The 22,256-nt window shown below is 41.4% G+C and overlaps 1 protein-coding gene and 1 long non-coding RNA gene across 2 annotated transcripts in view; one reads left to right on the top strand and one right to left on the bottom strand.

The window, feature by feature from the left end:
• The window catches only part of Nfia (nuclear factor I A), a 561,296-nt gene that overhangs the window by 86,636 nt on the left and 452,404 nt on the right, over nucleotides 1-22,256 (top strand). The gene's annotated exons all lie outside the window — the stretch shown is intronic.
• LOC144367718 (uncharacterized) overlaps nucleotides 1-22,256 on the bottom strand; it is a 34,864-nt gene that overhangs the window by 11,538 nt on the left and 1,070 nt on the right. The gene's annotated exons all lie outside the window — the stretch shown is intronic.

Below are 22,256 nucleotides of genomic sequence, written 5' to 3' on the forward strand. Positions count from 1 at the left end.
AAGCAGAGCTTAAGTACACTTTTTGGAGAGGGTGGGGGGCTTTGCATACATCAGAACAAATCATCATGAGGCGCAGGAAAATTGAACAACAACTCTGAGTCAGGATTAGTACATACATTGGCGGGAACAATCTGGGCAGGGGTGATTGGTCATTTCTAAGTGAGGTACAAATTTAAACTGATTGGTTTTGGAGCCTAGATGCTTACGTGCCATGCTACCTGGAGCCCTTAGCTATTAAACAACCAGAGAATCAATGGAGATATTTACTGGGCAGTTCCCGCATTGTCCTAACAACTTACAAAGATTACAGGTTCCGGGGGTAGCAGTGGAATTGTAACAATGGACTTATACAATTATAACAATTGTCTTTTACTTTTTAGCCCAGGCCTTGTAATCTAGAAGCTTTACAATTCCTACTCTTTTACACTTTAACTCAAACTCTTGCAGCTTGGAATCAGCTTAGAGATTTTACTTTTACATAACCAGTCTACTCCTCCTCCCAAGCCACACTGAGTTCTGTGTATTATCTTGCTGTCGACATGTGTCTTCCAAAATTCTGATGACTCCAAGCCTTTTACAGGACACTTTCATGTCCTTAGAAGTGGGGAAAAATCGTGGGTGGCTAGCACGGGTGAGCTTCCCCAATGGCCAGGGAGAAGCCAACGTTGCGTACATGTATAAACTTCCTTCATTAAGTTAGTCACCTTTATTTGAAGTCAAATGCTCTTTATCTAAATTGACAGCAGGTTTCTGATCAAATATTACTGAGTCTGCCTCTAGGTGTGAACCTGGGTGAGTTCCTCTGTATACCCTTGGTTAATGCCTTGTGACTGTAGGTGCCAGAGCGGAGCAGTTTGGCTCAGCCTAACACAATGTGACAGCTCAGATACAAAGGAGAAAACAGCCCCTCTCCACCATCTCCCACTTTCCCTGTATTTATGTGCACATTTCCATCCGGGTCTGCAGTGGACTTTTTAACACACCAGGTGTTGCCACTTGGAAAGGTCACTTTTACATTTGCAATCTTTGCATCATGTTCCCTGCTATGGATTTCTGGAGCAAAGGGAAAAGAATCCAATGCAAGTGTGTATTTGGTCCCTCCAATACCCCCATTGGAAGTGAAAGGCCCAGACCATGGGGTTGAGGTGAAAGCACTGGTGGCCAGAATCAGCACCCCAGAGTTATATACTAGTGCTAAGCTGACATTGAGGCTGTCTTGGGGGGTCAGGACAGATTTTCTTCAGTTCAAGAACAATGCCCACTCCATCCCGGGAGTCGATTGAGATAACCTTGACAACAGGAACAATGAAGAGCACATCATTTTCCTGAGGATGCGCGGGTACACGGAAAGATCTCTGCCAAAGCTCATCCCCTTGCCAAGACTTCCAGGTGTTTCTTTGTGTTCGCACAGAGAACTAACATCATTTTTTCCTTCAGTTTGGAAGAGATGGTCCAAAGTGTTTAAGCGACAGTAGTTGCAACATGTCAGATTGGGAATTTATTATCTCAGCCCCAATAGGTCTTAATAAGCCTTACACAACTGTTTAGGCATTTATTCTATTAACGGCTGTTCATTCTGGTGGCTCCACCTGAATATTCATGATCTTCCTATCCCCAGAGTTTCAGCATAGCAGCTGTTGGAAACCCGCAGCAAATGTTCAAGAGAGTTCTACAAATATAAACACCCTCACAGCTGAATGTTCCAGCTCTGGCCTCACCGAGGCTAAGGCATCAAACATTTATGTCGAGTGGGTTTTGGAGGGCAGCGTTTACAATACTAAAATAATCCTCCCCTTCGGGAACCCTTCACTCTGCTTGGGACACGACCATGAGGACAAAGGGTCCAGGACAGCCTGAGTCCACAAAGATAACTGCCTCCCTGTGTTTCCCTCCCATCATGAAAAGCTCTGAATAAATTCCAACCTGAGGGAAACTGGAGTACCCTGGGGGATGGGGTGCGGGCAGAACGTGCACCACACTTCAGGGGATTGAGCCGAGAGCAAGGTGGTTGGCACAGGGAATATTTTTAGTGAAAACATATCAAAAGAGAAAGAATTGGTGGTGGGTTTTCCAAAGGGATATAACTAGGAATGACAGGATTAAATTAGCAAGAGGACGCTCTGACATGAAATTTAGTGAGATCTCCCCCTTGAGCATATGTTTCCTGCTTTTCAAGTCAGAATGCAGAGTAGAAAAAGTTCAGACTCATCTTGATGATTGAACAAATCTCCCCCTTGGGCAAGTCACTTAACCACTTTGTGCCTCAATGTCCTCATTTATAAATAAATGGAGGTGGGGGCAGTTATGTCAAAGAAGATGACTGGGTGATGCATTTTGTAAACCAATAGATGTTAATGTGTTATAAATGCATTCCTACTGTCTTTAATTTATCCATAGAGGATTTGAAGAAACAGTTTGAAAGCATAAAGCTAAAGATGAATACAGATTTTTTCTAGTCTGTGGGAAACCAAGCTCACCTTGATCATGGAAGATTAGAAGGGAGATCAAGAATGTGGGGTGCAGTATAACCTGCTATAGAGAAAAAGAATGAGATTATGGAGTCATGTTGACCAGAATTTAAATCCCAGAACTGTGGCTGAAATTTGATCTATTGTGTAGCTTTTATGAGCCTTGGTTCCTTTATCAGTAAAATATAAAAATGTGTGTAACTTACACTTTGCCCACAAAGTTTGAGATGTACAATGCCCAGGATAGAGCCTGGCATGACATTGCTGTTCACCGTCTGGCCCAAAGCAGAGCTTGCCGGCTAAAGTGGGCAGGCCAGAGATAAGAAATTCTGTCCAACCCTACTTATTACCCCATGGTATTGCTATTATTTCTAGAAGAGCAAGAAAGCTGAAGTTCAGAGTTGCTTACGGCTTGCTCTTCAGCTGATAGTAGCAGAGCTGGGACTTGAACGCCTTCTAATTTTAAGTCTAGATTTCTTTTTTTTTTCATTTTTCCTTATAGTTCATTAACCACTACAACCACTAAATACAGACCCTGAGCTATTTTCAAGGGTTTCTTAGCTTTCTTTGTGCTGTGGACCCATTTAACAGTCTGATGAATCACGGTCCTTTCTGCAGAATCATTTTCTAAACATATAAAAGAAAATGCATTGGACTACTAGAGATACTTATCATGCTGTCATTGACTCTAAATTAGCAAAACTATGTACTTACCAAATATAGTTATAAAAGTACTTAAAATATCATGTTATGGTAATATAAATGCTTCTTTATACATGCCTCAAAGAGCAAGTTCCATTGGAGAGAATAATAAGCTGAATTTTCAAACAGTAGTAAATAAAAATGTTTCAAGATATTTTCAACAGCTGCAATGTGATATAATAATAACTCTGATTTCTAGTAGTGACAAAGTCATGAATTTTGTAATCCTACTGAAACTTACCTCTAATGGTAATTCATAGAAATGATACGTTTCAATTGTAGATTAGCTATCATAAAGATGTCATTTTTTTTCTCGTCCAAATTCATAGATGCTTGTTAAAATCTCAGGGAAACGTTTCAAATGTGAGATAATCTATAACTGTGATTTCTAAAATATGTAAGAAAGAAATGAATTCTTTTTCTCAAATGAACTAAGCAGAACTTTGATGCTAAAGTAATTTAATGCAGAAGGGATATGACCAAAACAGAGTGTGAAGGACTCACAAAGTTTTATTGTGACCCTACCCACCTGGGTCTCCTTTCATGCCCCTTAGGCCCAGGAACCTCCAATGGAAATGCCCATGAGTTATCGCCTCCCCAGGAAAGACTTTCTGTGGCTTCCCAACACTTGTTGACAGTACTCAGCTTTCTCAAGACAGGACCCTGGAAGGTTTTCCAGGGATAACAGCCCTTTCCTGAAAGTGTGCTTCCATTCCACTTGGAGGAAAGCTTGCTTTAAGGGAAGGGTCCAAGCCACCAGGAATCTCCGGGAATATTCCAGAGGTAGCATTGTTCACACGTAGGCCTGCTCCCAGTGAACAGTAACAGCTTCAAGCTAATAAGGAAATAATCCATTTTCAGCAGATGAAAGAAGAGGGATCAGAAAGGTAACTTGAGCTGAGGGTAATAACGGTGCCAAAAACTTATAATGGAAACTATCTAAAGCATCCAAGACTCTTTGTTAGATATGAATGATTTCTTTTTTCTAGTGAAAAATGTATGAAGAACTTGAGAAGAAGGGCCTGAGTGGATTTTATGAAAAAAACCTCTGTCTGGGGAAGAAGGGCTTGGGGTTAGGTTGCGGCTCCACTGTACCCTCCGGTTCCGCGACAGGGCGGGAGTTGAAAGATGTGCAGGCCACCACAATGTCTTTGAACTCTCTCCTCCAGGTTTTAAATGCAAGTTCGTACATGTTTCCTTGAAATATCTCTGTCTAAATGTGCAATACAGAGCAGGGACAGAAACAAACTTTGTTAAGAATTCTATAAAGGATGCTGCACACACCTGCTAAACCCCATTCTGCGTGCCCAAAGTTTTATTGTGATCACTGGGAAGAATTTACCTCCTTGAGTTACTTGGGTGCATTATTCGACATTCTACCTATATACAACAATAAGGTTTTTAAAGGCAGAGGTTTTTTTTTAAAACATAAAATGATTTTATCAAAAATGTTTCGCCCTCATTCTAAAATAAGAACTAGAATCTGTGGCCTCTACTATCCAAATGTAAAGAACTGTGAAAGATACCTAGTGAGCTGTGTTATCAGTATATAGTTCTTTTTATTCATTCCTTCATCTATATGTTTAAACAACTATTTATTGAATGGCTTTAAGGTCAATGTACTACCTACCAGAAGCACAAGACATAGTCCTTGTCCTCGTGGGGAGGCAGATATTAAACCAGCAATTACTCAATCGCTCCTGAAAGAAGTGATTCTCTGCCTTCAATATGACTAAAATGCACCCAGAAAACTTATTTTAAAAATTACATATTTCTGAATATGTAAAACCCAGAGTGGGACTAAGGAATTAGCATTTTTAATGAGCTCCACAGTGAGCCTAATGCAGGTGGTTGGAGCCCACACTCAAGAATCCTGCCACTAATGAAGCCACAGAACAGTCCGTCTGTCTTTCCTGTGGCTCTCATCACTCTCAACTGAAGCTCTCTACACAGGAATGTCCATTTCTTGCTTCAGATCCTTTGTTAAAATGCCTTTGTCTTTGCCTACACTATCTTAGAGCTCAGTCTTCAAGCACTAGGACCTAAGTGTTAAATAATTTATTTCTAGGGAAAACTCTGATTCCCACCAACATACTCTGCTGCAGTTTCTTGTTTTCTAACCTGAACCATCTGCCCCTCTACTTTTTTAGGCAGTTGAATTGCTTCTATATTCTGTGAGCTTCAGCAGTGGGAGGAGGGTTTCACACCCCTCAGACTGAGAGGGTCACATTCTATTTGCAAGGTGCTCAAGTCCTTCTAACACAAAGCCATTTAATATCCCTGTCCATGCAGTCTCATCAAGGACGTGTCTGTGTAACCTCTCATATCACAAGAGTGCACAAACACACACCCACATGTGTGCAAGATCTATATTGATAATCTCTCTCATCTCCTTAATGTTTTTGGAAAGTATTAATTTTCAAATTTTTGTATATAAACTACATACAGTTAGCAGTTCATTCAAGAACTAGATTCTTCTCAATTCTGGTTTTTATAGTGTTTTCACAAAGTGAAGGACCCCAGTCTTAAAATATGATGACCCTTTCTCTTCTCATAGAGAACAGGGTTAGGATCATCCTTGACATGACCCCACGCCTGGACTGCACTGTGGTTCAGCCCATGATTACAACACTAAGGAAGGACTAGATTTTGTCTCCCTCCTATGCAGTAATTTTGCTGCATAATGATCTCTGAACCAATTAACTCTATCCAAGTGGATTCCAAGTATACAACTTTTAAAAGTCAGTCCTTATTTTTTTTATTTCTCTTAATATGAAATAACTTACGATTTAAAAATTGGTTGCTTAGGGCTGAGCAAAATTGGTAAAAAATGTGAATTATAAAATGTCTTTTCAGATAAATTTTAGTATAAAATATAACTAAATTAAATAAGTGTTGCCAAGTAGAAGATGTGCTGCCCAGCCCTGCTTTAATGAGCAGATAAAAGTTATTTGTAGTTAGCAATACAAAGGTTGCTAAATTGCTTTTTTTAATGCTTTAAGCTTAGGACACCCATATTTCCGAAGTACACATCATAAGAATTATCCAAAATTGGCTCTATGAATTCTCAATAACAGTATTAAAGCAGATTTAAGACCTGGATAATTTTGTGAAGTTCATTTCAGGTCAAATTCCATGATTTTGTGATTAACTCAACATCTTTTTTTTAATTTGATAAAATTCTTTTATAGATTACCATAAATAATTGATAGATTTTGCTGAATCCATTACTTTGTTTCCTGATTTTCGTAGGAAAATTAATCCAATCGCCCATGGAGGATTGGGTCCAGGACAACCATCCCCAAAATCTGTTCAAGTCCCTTCTATAAAATGGCATTGTATTTACATAAAACCTTTCCTATCCTCACATGCACTTTTTTCTTTTCTTTTTATGTTGCTTGTGTGTGTGTGTGTGTGTGTGTGTGTGTGTGTGTCGTATTGAGGATTGAATCCAGGGTTGCTTTACCACTGAGCTAAATCCCAACCCTTTTTTTGCAGAGAGTGGGGGTTTTACAGGGTTCTTAACCATTGAGCCACATCCACAGCCCTTTTTATTTTTTATTTTGAGACAGGGTTTCACTAAATTGTCCAGACTGGTCCAAACTTGTGATCCTCCTGCCTCGGCCTCCTGAGTCACTGGGATTACAGGCATGTGACACTACATCCAGTTCCTCTCATATACTTTGAATTACCTCCACATGATTTCTAATACTTTATACAATTTAAATACTGTGTAAATAGTTGTTGTACTATATTACTTATGGAATAATAGCAAAAAAAAGAGTCTGTACATGTTCAATATAAGCACAATTTTTTTCAAATGTTTTCAACCCCTGGTTTGTTGAATCCATGTATGAAAAACCCAACAGATATGGACAACTGGGTATATTTGATGTTATGTCAAAATCATTACATTCCACATTATCTAACTGAAAAAAAAGAAAAAAGAAAAAGGCAGAAAACTTCATTCTAAAGGTGTACAGGAGCACAATAACAAATTTATTTGTTAACAGTATATCATAGAGGCTGAGGCATAAGGATTGTAAGTTCAAAGCCAGTCTCAGCAATTTAGTGAGGCCCTAAGCAGATTAAAGAGAACTTGTCTCTAAATAAAATAGGCTAAGGTGTGGATTAGTGTGGTTGAGCATTTCTGGGTTCAATCCCCTGTACCACAAAAAAAAAAAAAGTATATTATAGTGTTTCACTTACTTCTAAATGCATTGTATCTTTCTGCAGTTATTCTGTACAAAACACAAAGCAAAGATAGTTAATAATACTATGGTAAAATAAGAGAATCCAGAATTCTGTGAGCTTTTTCAGGATTAAAACTTAGGTCTTCCGAGTCCAGAGTCTATCTGATCTATAATAGAAATTCAATATGTATTGGTTTAGTAAGAAAACAACTTAATCAATCAAGCAATAAAAATAGTTGGAGATGATCTATCTAATTAAAATAAAGCACTACTAGACAAAACCAGATACTCATTTGTGCACAGAACATCTCTTACATACTTAGGAATGTAGGAGTCCCACCATGACACATAGCCAAGACTGGTGATATAATTTACAAGGCTTGATATGAAATGAAATGCAAGGTCTCTGTTTAAAAATAATTAAGAACTTCAAGACAGTGACAACAGAGCATCTGAGCACAGGCCCTTCTAAGATGAGGGGCAGGGGTTATGCTACTGTACAGATTGTACACCCTCAAAACCAACCCTGTTGTAACATTTTAAATCTTAAGAGCACTGGTCTTTGTCAGGAGTGGCACCGTTTTGTAGATAGCATTTTGGATATTAGGGGAAGGGGGGCTCTTGATTAGTACAATAACTGGAGGTCCTGCTGGTACATGGTGGACAGGAGCCAGGGATTCCATAGATCCTCATGTCAGAGACAGTGCTAGATTAAGTGTGCTTTCCAGAGAACTTTTGAATATCCCACCAACTATTCACATCAGTGAAATGCCTATTTGTAATCATCTGAATTTAAAATCTATCTTTGTTTCATATATCCTGTATTTTCTAGGAATGTGACTATTACATCAATTTCTGGAAAGACTATATGCTTTTTGTTTTGAACTGTACCATTAAAAATACTAACATTAATGACAGCAATACTACGTGCAGTATCTGAGGCACCAACATAACCCTCTTGCATCAGTCTGTATTTGATGCAATATGTATCAAATCATTCAAAGTGATTTAAGGTAGTACTCAAGGACCTGACTCCTTCCTTATGTCCTCTAGTGGGGAACTGGCCATACCTTTACATAAGGAAGTCATAGATTTTATCATAAATTATTTTCCTTTTATTCCCCCTTTATATCAAAGTTAGGGCATTTCTTTGTTTCTTCTTGGATGAAAGTTATAGTATCAGAGCATTTTATTTCATGTTGGCAAAAGTGGATCTCAAAATATTTGTTATGTAAAGTGGCTTTGGATAGAAAAAGGTGAGAACCAAGGGCTTAGAAGCATGATCACAACATGTGTAAATTGGAAGGAATTTGGGGTGATTATCTTTTTCCCTTGATAGATAAGGATATCGATTCTGAAAGAGATAATAAGCATTTATCTGCAATGCCATGACTTGAATCCACGCTGATTTCCAGGACTGTATAAAATAATCCTTCCATTTCTTTCTTCTTTCCTCCCTCCTTCCCCCTTTCTCTAACTCTTTCTTCTTCTCCTTCCTTTCCTTCTTCCTCCTCACTCCCTTTCTTTCACTTTCCTTCTCTTTTTCCCTCCCTCCCTCCTTCCCTCCTCCCTCTCCTTCCTTTCAGTAAGTACTTCCTGTGTGATAGACATCAGGGTGGTCCTGATGTTGCAGAGATGACTGAGACCCAGTCCTGAGGACTGAGCCTGAACATGGTGCCATGTACCTCAGTGTAGACCTATGGGCAAGATTTAAAATGAGCAAATGACTGACCCCTATGGGAGCTACAGGTTCCCCAGCAAGGTGTAATATGAATCTTTTTTTTTTTTTGTCAAGAAATATTTTAGTGGTGTATAATAATTGTACATATTTGTGGGGTACATTAGGATAAATCAACACATGTATGTAATGTATAATAATCAGAGTAATGAACATTTCCATGTCTGTAAACATTTTCCTTTTATTTTTGTATTAGGAAACTTTGAATGCCTCTCTTTTAGTTCTTTACAAAATATGTAAGAAATTGTTGTGAACCATAGTCACCCTGCTTAGAATTTGCATCTCAAATGGGAGAAAGACTCTGATATGTAGGGACAGGGTAGCTCTCATTCTAAACTGTGCACAGAGTATACTAAGACACAATAGTCTTAGCAAGATTGTCTATAATCGAGTGTTAACCCCTCACAGCCCTGAGGGTCCTTTAATGTTAAAGAGAACTTAACATAAATGCAGGATTGGTCATTATTTTGCCAAACACAGCCCAAATGCCAAGCAGTCGGCAGGACTGTTTCCGGTGACTTGGGATTCCCTAAGGCCAACAGGGAGAAGGGAAGTGAAGGGAGGGGTCTCCCTGCAGCTCTGTGGGCCTGATAAGTCTTTGCATTTCTGTGGGCACTGACCAGAGTGCAAACTAAGAAAAGAGCTTGTTGATTGCTAAAGTGATTAAGTGGATCACCTTATTGATTCTCGCCCAGCTTGGAAGAGACCTCAATAACCAACATCAAGTGCTTTAATAAGAGCAAAGGAAAGATTTACTGAATGCATGTGTTTTTCATTAAAGGGGATTGAGGGGACATAAAACATGGTGACCCCCAGTGAGAGGCCATAGCCTAGCTACCACAGCATGACAGTCAGCCTGGTGACTGCCATCCAGATAGAAAAATAAGAGGAAGTCCAAGAGACAGTCCTTGGGCTAAGCTCATCAAAGCCTTAGAGAAGAATTTCTACCTACTGATTGCTAGATTGTCCGCTTGCATCATCTCTTCCACTCCACTCTCACACCCCACCACCCAGGAAGCTGGGACTCAGCAATCCTGTTACTGCACCGAGCCCAGGACTGGCGGCGCCATCTTGGCCTTTTTTAAGGGATTATCTCTAATCTTCACCTTAGACCTAAAAAGAATGTATCATTTTTCTCCATGTTATAGGGAAGAAAAACTAACACTCATGAAATAACTTTCAAATGATAGAACTAGAATTAGAACCCAGATTTCTCTGGCACGAAAGTCTATGTTTGAAATTTTTTCTCTGGGAGATAGGATTTGTGGACATCTATTTTTCCTCCCAAGTCTTTGAGTTGGATCCACTCTACCCTCTATAAGCCAACCAAAATTTTATTTTTATTGAGAAATTGTTCTATGCCAGTGCCAATCAAATATGACACCATTTGTTCTTCAAAGCCAGTTTAGGAGTTGGCACTCTTATATTACACACATTGTAGATATGAGTTAGTGGAGGCTTAGAGAATTAACTTGCCTAAGGGTTATTCAGATAACATATGGCAAAATGGAACCTGTAAACATTGTTATCAGGGCTGGGGTTGTGGCTCAGAGCTAGAGTGTTTCAATCCTCAGCACCACATAAAAATAAAATATTGTGTCCACCCGAAACTAAAAAATAAATATCCTCTTTAAAAAAAAAAAAAAAAAAAAAAAAGGAAACCTGGTGCCGGGGAAGACCATCGTGATCACAATGTCCTGGGAAGGAGGATAGAAGATGAGGTCTGGAAGGAAGGGTAGCAAGGTCCCTGGGCCTGGCAGTCCACCAGAAGGAGCTAAGTTTTATTCTAATTGAGAGAGGAATTCATAGGTGGCTTTTAAGGATTTTAAACAATTTGCATTTTAAAAACACAAGGGTACCTGCTGTTTGGTGGGGATAAGAGAGGATACAAGGATATGTGATTTTTTTTAAAATGCTGCATATCTTTAGCCATTAGGGAAATGTAAATCAAAAGTACCACGAGATGAGATTTCAGTCAGGTAAAATGGTTATCATCAAAAACAAAAAATAGCAAAGGTGGTAAGGATGTTGAGGAAGGGGAATTCTTATTTTCTGTTGGTTGGAATATAAATTAGTACATTCCTGAAGGACAAGAGTATGGAGGTTTCTCAAAAAAAAAAAAAAAAAAAAACCTAAAAACAGAACTACCATATGATCTAGCTATCTCACTTCTGGGTATATAACCAAAGGAAATTAAATTAGCATATCAAAGAGATACCTGTACACCTATGTTTACTGTGGCACTATTTACAATAGCAAAAACATGGAAACAGGCTTAGGGTTCATCAACAGATGAATAAAACATGATATATATATCATGTTTATATATATATATATATATACACACACCATAGAGGAGTATTCACAAAAAAGAATGAAATCCTGCCATTTGCAGAAAAATGGATGGAATTAGAAGATATTATGTTAAGTGAAATAAGCTGGATACAGAAACACAGACACTTCATGTTCTGTCTCACATACAGAAGCTAAAAGAAGTAGACTTGAAAGTAGATGAGAGTATCAGCTATTAGGAAGGGTACAGGAAGAATGCTAGAAAGAGTGATTTGATATAATCCATGCATGCGTATGCATGTATGGAAATATCACATGAAACCCCATGAACATATATAAATAACACATGCTAATTTAAAAAAAATTAAAGAAAGGACGCAGAGACAGAGGAGAGTCTATTGCAGGAGTCCAGTTGAAGCAGTCATGTTGGCTCAGTCGGTGTAAGCAAGAAAAGTAAAGAAGTGGCCACATCCTGAATATATTTGGAGGGTGTGCTGACCTCCTTTGCCACCTTGCACTTCTGTAATATGACAAGAGTTACCACTTTTTGGATACCCCCAATGGTGCCCCCTGCCAGCTGCTCTCATTATGCCTGGGCTGGCTTCTGCCAAGTTACACTATGAAAACTTGACTGAAATAACAGAAATCTATGCCGTCATCTCCTCTGCACACCCCAGGAGGGGTTTATGAAGTTTCACCAACAATGTGTGCTTGGAAGCCAAACAGCTTCCCCTGCACGCTGTTCATGGAGGCCCAGACAGGAGAAACCTCGCCTGCAGAGACTCCTGGGCTCCCTCAACCAGCCCATGGGCAGTTTACCCTATTCCCTGTGGTCACAGCAGCAGAGACTTCAGGGGGGGAAAAATAGAAAATGAGGCAAACTAGAAGAAAATTGGTCTCACCCTGAGATACCACCTCATCTATTTAAAAGCAACTGAGGAGTGCTGGTTTTCCTCATGACATGTTAGTGAAAATACGCGGAAGGTATCTGTCTCCTGCCATGTTTAAGCCCATTCTAGAAATCAGGGAAGATTCATCAGTAGGATAATGAAGAGTTTGACAGGGAAGTGTTCCTTTGTGTCATGTTCTCAGGAGGGAAGACAGCCTCTGGCATGCAATTGTCTGCTGGTCTGACTTCTGGGAGACAGAAGGTTGGGCACAAGGTGAACTGTCAGGAGAAAAAAAAAATCGAGGGAACCTTAGAAAAGATGGGTCTTCTACATAATTGATCTGACAGAGCACTGCCCAGCCCATCGCTACAGCTGAAAAACGGCCACTCTCCCACGTGGGAGTACATTTGTGTTTAAGGGCACCAGACGCCACCTATTAAGGAAAGTGCTTAAGCAGGAAAGATAACGTGTCTGTCAGTCTGAACTAGTGAGTCTGGAAAACCAAACATATGTCAGAGCTTCAGGATTAAAAAAAAAAAAAACTGTTGCCCATTCTGGGGAATGTCATAAAAGGTAAAACTAGTCTTATTCTCAGCACCCCGAGTTTTCTTATCTTCTAAGGGTGGAATAAAAGATGTGCATTGTCTCATTGACAAATATTTAATTCGCACCTACCTTTTGTCCATTATTCTACTAGGAATGACATTCAACAAAGATAGGTCATCCCTATATCAAGGATGATACAATATAGTCAGTTTTTAGGCATATTATGGATACTTGAGCATATTTGTAATAAAAGATTAACTTTGCTTATTTGGAGCAAAGTAATATAAGGCCAATTTCAGGTTTATTCATCCAACAAACATTAATCAGCCAACATGTGACCTACTGTATTAGATGTTTGGGAACACACAGTTAATTAGACCTGGACAACCGTCTAAGGAGGCTGCAGTGTGGAAAGATGATATATAGATAAGTGAAGCCAATGACAGAAGATGATAAATATTATGAAAGAAGGGAAAAGTACAGATAAAGAATTTTAACTGGAAGGACAAAAGGATGGCTGCCTGTGGGAGATGGAAGATGGGCAAAAATCTGCTGGGTGCAGTGGAACACACCTGTAATCCCAGCAGCTCAGGCGGGTAAGGCAGGAGGATCACAAGTTCAAAGCCAGCCTCAGCAACCGTGAGGCACTAAGCAACTCAGTAAGACCCTGTCTCTAAATAAAATACAAAATAGGACTGGGGATGTGGCTCCGTGGTGGAATGCCCCTGAGTTCAATCCCAGGTATCAAAAAAAAAAAATGGGCAAAATCTATTCTCTGCCTCAATTTCTCAATTCATTCATTGACTCCATACATATAATTTGAATTCTTGCCCTATTTCCAATATTGTTAGGTTTGGGGATGAAAATCAGACTAACAGGAGATGACAACTAACAGGATAAATACCTCAGCACAGGTACAGAAAGTGCCATGGAGAAGGGAGTTTCCGAGCCTGCCTGTGGCCAGGGTTGTGCACACAGGAGACCTTGAACAGGGAGCAGCCCTTCACTGAGTGGGAAGAAACATGACCATGGAAGGAGAAAGAAGGGGGCAGAATAATGACAACTCCAAAGGGAGAAGTGTAGGGGTTCAGGGTGTGTGAGAGGCAGGGAGGAGGAAAAGGAGGTTTTGCCAGTTTTCCAAGGAAAAGAGAAGGTGAGTTAACAGCCATGGCGTAGAGTGGGAGTGGTCCAGGGGGGCTGTAGGGCAGGGTCCACACTGGGAGGCTGCTCTGGGGAAAGTAGGAGGATACTAATAAAGAGCAAATAAAAGTAGAAGTAGAAACCACACATTTGTTGTGGAATAAACACACATGCAAAATGTTCATAGAATCCCGAGTAGGCTGGGCTTGAGAGTGGAGAAAGTGCATCACCACACAGACCTAGCAAGACAAGGGTGAGGAAATGGGCAGAGCCCGGTGCCATGAAGAGTCCAAGTGAGCACAACTGGGTCTGGCCTGATGGGTTGAAAGGAGCAGGCCAAGGAATTGGTGCTGGAATGGTGAATAGTTTTCATCTCAGCTGTCGGCTTCCACTCGTAGAAGCCTGTCTGAGGAGTCCTAAGCGACCTCTGGGCACCACAGGAAAAAAGCAGCACAATTAGTCACTAATGTTCTCCATGTGCCTGGAAAGTGACCACAACCGTAGGAATGAGGGGCTGGATGAGGTTGTAAAAGTAGAGGAGTGAGAGAGGTGAACTCGAGGGCAGAGGAAGATGTTGGAAGTGGAGGTTTCCAAGGTAGATCTCTTGATGGACATGTCAAGGCGTAGAACATGATCATGGGAAGATTTGGTGGAATAGACAAGGCACAATCCAGTGTCCAAATACATGCATGCTGTTCTTTTTGTCCCATTGAAGAAAAACAGGTACCTTCAGAAGAAAAAAGACACTTGTGACATAAAAGTGCATGGAGCTAGAGAATATCATGCTAGGTGAAATAAACCAATCCCAAAACCAAAGGCCGAATGTTTTCTCTGATAGGCAGATGCTAATTCACAATGGAGGGAGGGGGCTGGGGAAGAATAGTGATACTTTGGATTAGGTAGAGGGGAGTAAGCGAGGGGAGGGGTATGGGGATAGGAAGGATCATAGAATGAATCTGACATTATGACCCTATGTACATATATGACTGTATGACCAGTGTGATTACATACATCATGTGCAACCAAAAGAATGAAAAATTATACTCTATGTATGATGTGTCAAAGTACATTCTACTATCATATATAATTAATTAGAACAAATTTTTTAAAAAAACTCTGCTCAAAAAAAATCAAACTTTTAAAAATGTGTGTGATTAGAAAAGCCCTTGCTGTTATAATATAAATAGGAAAGACTAGGAAACACCCATTGCTGCCTCATCTCAGCCTCCATTCTCAATTTACCCAACAAACTAGGAGCATGCTACATATCGGGACCTCCATGAAACTCATGGCTCAGGCTGACCCACTTGAACTCTGGTGGAGAAACCAGCCACTGGTCATGTCATCTAACAGAGCAGGCAGAGTAGAGCCAATAACCTCTCCTCCCATGACTGAGCTTATGACATTTGTTTATTCATCCATTCATTCATTCATCTATCTATTTTTGCCATGCTGGAGATGGAACAAGGACCTCATGCATGCTAGGTGAGTGCTCTATCACTGCCCCCCAGCCCTCACGATGTAAGTGTAAGAACACTCATTATGAGATATACCCTAAGAATAATTTCTAAGTGTACAATAGAGTATCGTTGACTATCGGTACAGTAGAGCTCACTCTTCTTATTCCAGTGAAAATTTTCGTCCTTTGATTAGCAGTTCCCAGTTTCCCCACTCCCCTCAGCTCATGGTAATGACCATTCTACTCTTTTGACGATTTTCGATACCCAATACAACTGGAGTCATGCAGTATTTATTGTATTGTGACTGGCTTATTTCACTTAGCCTAGTTTTCTCAAGGTCCATCCATGTTGCTGCATTTTACAGAACTTTGTTTTCTTTAAGGCTAAATACCATCCTGTGGTCTGTATATCCATACCATCCTCTCATTCTCCATTTATCCATCTATAGACTCTCAGTTTGTTTTCACATCTCTGCTATTGTGAATAGCACTGCAATGAACATAGGAATGTTAATATCTAAAGATCCTAATTTCAGTCTTGGGAAAAAATGCCCACAAATGGGATTGCTGGATCCTATGGAAGTTCTATTTTTAATTTTTTAAGGAAAATTACTGTTTACTGTTTCCCGTAAGTGATTGCACCACTTGGCACTCCTACCAAAAGTGTGAAAGGTTCCAGTTTCCCCACATCTTCCCCTGAATCCCTCTCTGGACTCCAGAGTGACAGTGTCTCAGGAGCTTGGCAAGGAAGGGCCATCCCTTCCCCCAGCTCAGGGTCACCATGAAGGGCTAAGCACATCATTCTCCATATTTCTGTTTGCTGGCTTACATGGTGAATAAATGCAGAGGAGGATGTGGGGTTGGAGGGAAGCATGAATCCATAGCCCTGCAGAGCATGGCTAAAAGTGTTTGTCAAAAAAAGAGTTAATGGCTGCCTCTCTGTGGGAAGCCCTAAAGAAATGAGTGTTCTGAAGTGTAGAACATTCGCTTTTACGGTAGGTGGTGTTATTGTTACATGTTCATACAGACAGTGCTAATTAACAATCCTAAAGGCCACATCATTAAATTATTTCTCAGCTTAAAACCCTGCAATGTTTAACACATCCCAGCAATTCAATTATATCCAAGAATCCAGCCTGAACACTAGGCTCTGTTCTCTGGCTGACAAAGTACAGGCTGCTCTCAAGAGCAGGTGAAGCTTAAACAGGAAAGGACATCTGAACAACTCCTTCCTGCCCCTTCCCCGACACACACCCTAAAATGAGGCAACAACAATCTTCAAACAAAGTATAACGTGGGCCCTACTTTTCAGGCAATGAAATGTGGACCCTAACAATTTTTCTATGTATGGATACATGAGGAATGGACAAGACCTTCATGAACTCACTCAAAAAAATCAAATCACTGCCCTCCCATTATTCAAAGTCTACTGGGACTCTCTGTCTCCCCCAGAACCTCCCTCTCTTCCTGTCATTTCCAACCATTACACAGTACAATTTGGGTTTGAACTTGGGGTGACTTTGGGGCTTTGGGCTGGGTTTTTCCAGCAGAAAGCACTCTGAAGAGCACACAAGGCCTCTTTGTCTCTCTCTCCCAGGGAAATAGCTCAAGTACAGAACACAGTGAGAAATGGCTTCCTTACAACTGAAACACACACAAACACACACACACACACACACACACACACACACACACACACACTTGCCCCGTGCACACTCGGGCACGATGTGCACAAAGAAGCTCTCGCCCCTCGCTGCCACCCGCAGTCTGATCCTCTCTGTGGTGAGGCAGTCCTCTGCACAGGCACAGAGCCCAGTTCAGCCGGCCAAGTGGCCTCAGTCCTCAGGACAAGGCTTGGCAGGCAACACCGTGACAGAACCTCCCGCTTGGAAGGTGCTGGTGCCGAGACCGCATCTGGAAGCAGCACATATGTGATTCCACTGGTTTTCACACAAAGAGGCAGGCTGTGCCAGTGGCCAGCTGGCCAGCTGGGCACTCAGCTGCAACCACAGAAGCAGAAGAGAGAGCGACCCGCCTGATTCCCTTTGCAAGGTCTCCCCAAGCACTCAGCCTCAGGCCAAGCCCTTTCCTCATCACACCCCCTCCGTCTGCGGGCACAGGGAACGCACGCATCTCCTTAGCAACGTGTACCACCAAATGTGTTGCCTTACACAAAATGCACTCTCAATGAAAGTTTATTAGATGGAGTGATAGCTGGACATTCAAGTGACAAAGGGAAGATGGATGGATGGATGGATGGATGGATGGACGGACGGACGGATGGACAGAAGAGTAAAGCAAGCCCAGATGCTGCTGCTGCTCTCTCAGGCGGGTATTAGCAGGGCCAGCAATGCTCTTGTGGTACTTCCAGTCCCCATTCTCTGTCCAAGGCAGACATGGCTGCCTGGTCACCATATTCTTATTAACAGACCTCAGACCCATCCTGAGTGCCCCATGGTAGTGCTCCAGCAGGTACCAGTAGTCCTCAGACAAGACAATCAATTTCCTGTCCCAGCATTAGGATGTGACCATTGTTGAGTTCCTGGTGCGAACGTTTTCTTACTGTGAGACCTGAGAAAGCTACTGAAACTAAAATACCACAACCAGATGCCCTGTAAAGATGGTAACAACTGACTTCAGAAGCTTAATGGAGATGAATGAGAAAATTCAGTAAGCCCTGACATCAGAGGTGCCCAGTACCTATTGGTGGTTTGTATCCGGTGGCTAGTTGTAGATTATCGAGAGCCTTGTTTTTATACAAGGTCTTTGTCATTGCTGTCAAACATGAGGCATCTCTTCCCAAAGGGATAGCAAAGAAAAGGCAGCCCATGGTGCTGGGACCACAGGGAGCACCCTGAGAGAGGCCCTCCTCATATGGACAGGGGAAGCAGACATCCTATAGCCAGCCTCGAATGATGTGAGGGGCATTACTCAGAGGCAGTGCAGGAAAAAGAACAGGCTGGGAAGTGAGGAGGCTTGGCTTTCAGTCAAGGTCCTGCCTCAACTAGCTAGATAAACAAGGAGAGGTCCCCTCTCCCTCTCATCCTAGGTGCTTCTGAGAAAAATCCACAGGATGGCACGAATACTGAAGTCCCTCCAACTCGCCATTCTGTGGTGCTGTTCTTTGAAATCTGGTTTACAACTCCTCACCTCTTCATTGAAGCCTGTCCTAAATATTCCCACCAAAAAATAAAATCTCTGTCCTCTGAGGATCTGTAGCACTTGTCTGTGCTGTGTATCTGGAAATTAGTCCACAGAATGGTCCCTTGGAATGATGCACTCAAATCATACTAACTGGAGGCCCAGGGATTGTTCTAAAGCTACTCACCCCCCCCCCACACACACACACACACAAATTCTTACAATCCTCTCTAACTAGGAACTAGGTAATGCCAAGATCCCATTTTATAGATGGAAAAACTAACGCACAAAAAAAAAAGCAAAGAAATAAGGTCAAACAGCTTTAAGTGCTAAGGCAGACACTTGAACCCAAGGAGTCAGACCTGTGGTCATGAGGCAATAGGAGCTTTCCTCGCTATTTAGCATCTTACTACTTTCCCCAGAGAAGCCCAGAGGCAGTGCTGCCCTGGCCCAGAGGCTGTGTGGCACAGTGCTAAGCAAAAGGTCTCTAATCTAGACTGGTTTTGAACCCCAGTTCTGTTCAACTGCCTCATGCTTTCATTTCCCTGTGTGTAGAATAAGAGTCGTAAGTACATTCTCTCCCTATGTGGCCGTGAGAATTCAGTGGACTGCCCTAAGCGAAGCGTTTAGAGCAGGGTCCGGTGCTCAGCAAATTCTGAGCCATTTCTGTTCCTATGAACGGGAGCCCCATCCAGCACTCTTTTGCACTCCCTGTGCTTTGGGGCTGGCTTGGTTAATTTCACTGGCTCACTGAAGAGCATGGAAAACCAAGTTCAGTGCTGTCTCTACCACAAATTAACTTTGGGACCTCCAGCATGACAAGGAACTTCCAAGCCTCAGTTTTCTTGATTTATAAAATGGGAATCCCACATGCTGCCTTGCGAAATCCCACAAAGTTTTGCTGCTCAGCTCAATAAGATAGATGGGCAGAGGGTGCATGAACCATTAGATAAATGAAAGGAGTTACAATTTGTTTAGTCCTGATGACAATACCACGTGAGGGTCTCTGAAGGCCTCTGCTTGAGGGTCATTCTTTACAATGCTGCCAAAGCAGAGGAGACAGTTCCCTCTGAAGGAGCCTGGTTTGTAGAATTCTTGATAAGCCAAATAATGTTATCATACATCATGCTGCAGAGGGGCACTCCTGATCCTGTCAAGCTTTGGAAACTACTGTTCTGTGTCCACTATTGAACAAGTCAAGAGTTTGCAGCATGTATGACTCTACTTCAAGGCATCCAGAGAATTTTGTATGCAGTGGGACATAGAAGCCTGTTCAGTTGGTGAGAAGACAGGTAGAAAATGATTACTGCAGGCCAGACAATATTATGAAGGAGGCGTCATTTAAGTTGTTAGTCCTCTTTGGAGTTAGACACATCTGAGCTTCACTGCCAATTCAATCACTTACAAGCTATATGGCCTATTGAATTTCTCTCAGATTCACCTGGGACATTTTTTTATTTATTGTTTATAGATATACATGATAGTAGGGTGTATTTTGACATAGTGTACATACATGAAGTGCAACCCATTCCAGTTTTGACCCCATTCTTGTGGTTGAACATGATGTGGAATTACACTGCTCTTATGTTCCTATATGAGTATAGGAAAGTTATGTCTGATTCATTCTACAGTCTTTCATATTCCCACCCCCCTTCTCTCTTCCCTTTATTTCCCTTTGTCTAACCGAATGAACTTCTATACTTCCCCTCTGTGCCTTCCCTTGCTATGGGTTAGCATCCACATATCAGAGAGAACATTCAGCCTTTGGTTTCTTGAGACTGGCTTATCTCACTTAGCATGATATTCTCTAGTTCCATCCACAATTTCATTATTCTTTATGGCTAAGTAATACTCCATTGTGTGGATTAGAAACCAACCAGTCTCTGGTACATAAGATGTGTTCAGTGAATTTACTAGTCCCTGTTGTTTTTTCCCTCTTTGGGAACTCCAGGATATCTCAGTTCAGCCTGAACATATAGACCCAGGAGTTCTCAAGTTTGGCTTTGCCTGTTCTTTCAAGCTATTGTAGGCAACTCATGGCCTGAACTTTTCCTGACTTCTGCCAACAAATACTTCTTTGGCCCCACCCCATCAGACCAATGCTGGCTGACATGTGCTGCCTTTGTGTTTTCCCATCCAGGTAATGTTTACTAAAAGAAGCTAACTCATGACATTTCTTAAAGACTAATTAGGGCCAGGCGCTGTGGCACACACCTGTAATCCCAGCAGCTCAGGGGGCTGAGACAGGAGGATCGTGAGTTCAAAGCCAGCTTCAGCAACAGCAAGGTGCAAAGCAACTCAGTGAGACCCTGTCTTTAAATAAAATACAAAATAGGGCTGGGGAGGGCTGGGATTGTGGCTCAGCAGTGGAGCGCTCACCTAGCACATGCAAAGTGCTGGGTTTGATCCTCAGCACCACATAAAAATCAATAAAAAAAAATAAAGGTATTTTATGTCCAACTAAACAAAAACAATTTTTTTTAAATAGGATTGGGGATGTGGCTTGGTGGTCAAGTGCCCTTGAATTCAATCTCCAATAGCCCCCCCCCCAAAAAAAAAGACTAATTATAATCAGTCTTTCTCACATTACTCCTGAATCCTTGCTTCCTATCCCATAATGGAGCACAAAAAATATATATCTCATGGATTTTTCACAGTAACTAAAGATTATGTATCAGTCAACTTTCGCTGCCTAACAAATCACCCTAAAACTGGTGATTTATAGTAATAACCATTTTTTAAACTCACAGTTCTGTGGGTGAGCAATTTGTGCTGGTCTTAGCTAAGCAGTTCTTTTGCTGGGCTCAGCTGGGTCCTTGAGGCCTAAGCTCAGATCTCGTACATCATTCCCAACACATTCAAATGGTCAGAACAAATCAAAACGCCAACCCAGATTCAAGGGGAAAAGACTCTGATGAGAGTTACTTCCCAATTATCGTGGCAAATTCTGCATAATACCACAGATAATCAATAAAAACACCTGGTCTTCAAAAGCTAACTAGGTTTCCATCAGATTTTTTTGTTCAGAAATTATCGCATGACATTTATATGAAATGAGTAAATATGTGTTGAGGCTGTCCATCACTGTGCTAAGGATCAGTAAAGAAGCAAGGATTTAAAACATATTTATATGACAGTCTCCACCCTAAGGTGCTTATGATCAAACTTGGGGTAGACATATGTACTCAAAAACAAATCGTCAGACCAGAGTGAAATCTCAGTTCAAGGCAATTGTAGAATAGCTATCACAAGGGCAGAAATGAGTTATTGTTAAATACATTACACAGACAATGCTCCTAAATCAGAGCAGAGTAGGGTAGGATGGAATGGTCAGTTAAGGCTTATCAAAGAAGGGAGGATTTTAGATCAGTCTGGAAAGATGGTCAAAGTGGTCCAAAGCACCAAACTGAAATGACTCCCTGATGGCCACCTTCTATCCAGCCTCCCTCTGGAGTCCCTTCTTTCATAAAAGTCTCCCGATCGCCATAGATTGCATGACTAAGCTCTGTTTCCAATGCTGTGGGGGAAATGGGAGGAAATTCTCGTCCTTGGAGCCATTTTTCAAAAAGAAAAACCTTTCTTGCTTGGAGCAGAACAGTACAATGGAAAGATGATGGATTTATTTTAGTCCTCATAGCTGGCAGTCTTCAGATGCTTTTCTTCTCAGAGATTCCATTTACTAATCTT

This window comes from Ictidomys tridecemlineatus, chromosome 11, assembly GCF_052094955.1.
Source record: "Ictidomys tridecemlineatus isolate mIctTri1 chromosome 11, mIctTri1.hap1, whole genome shotgun sequence".
NCBI classification, from domain to species: domain Eukaryota; kingdom Metazoa; phylum Chordata; class Mammalia; order Rodentia; family Sciuridae; genus Ictidomys; species Ictidomys tridecemlineatus.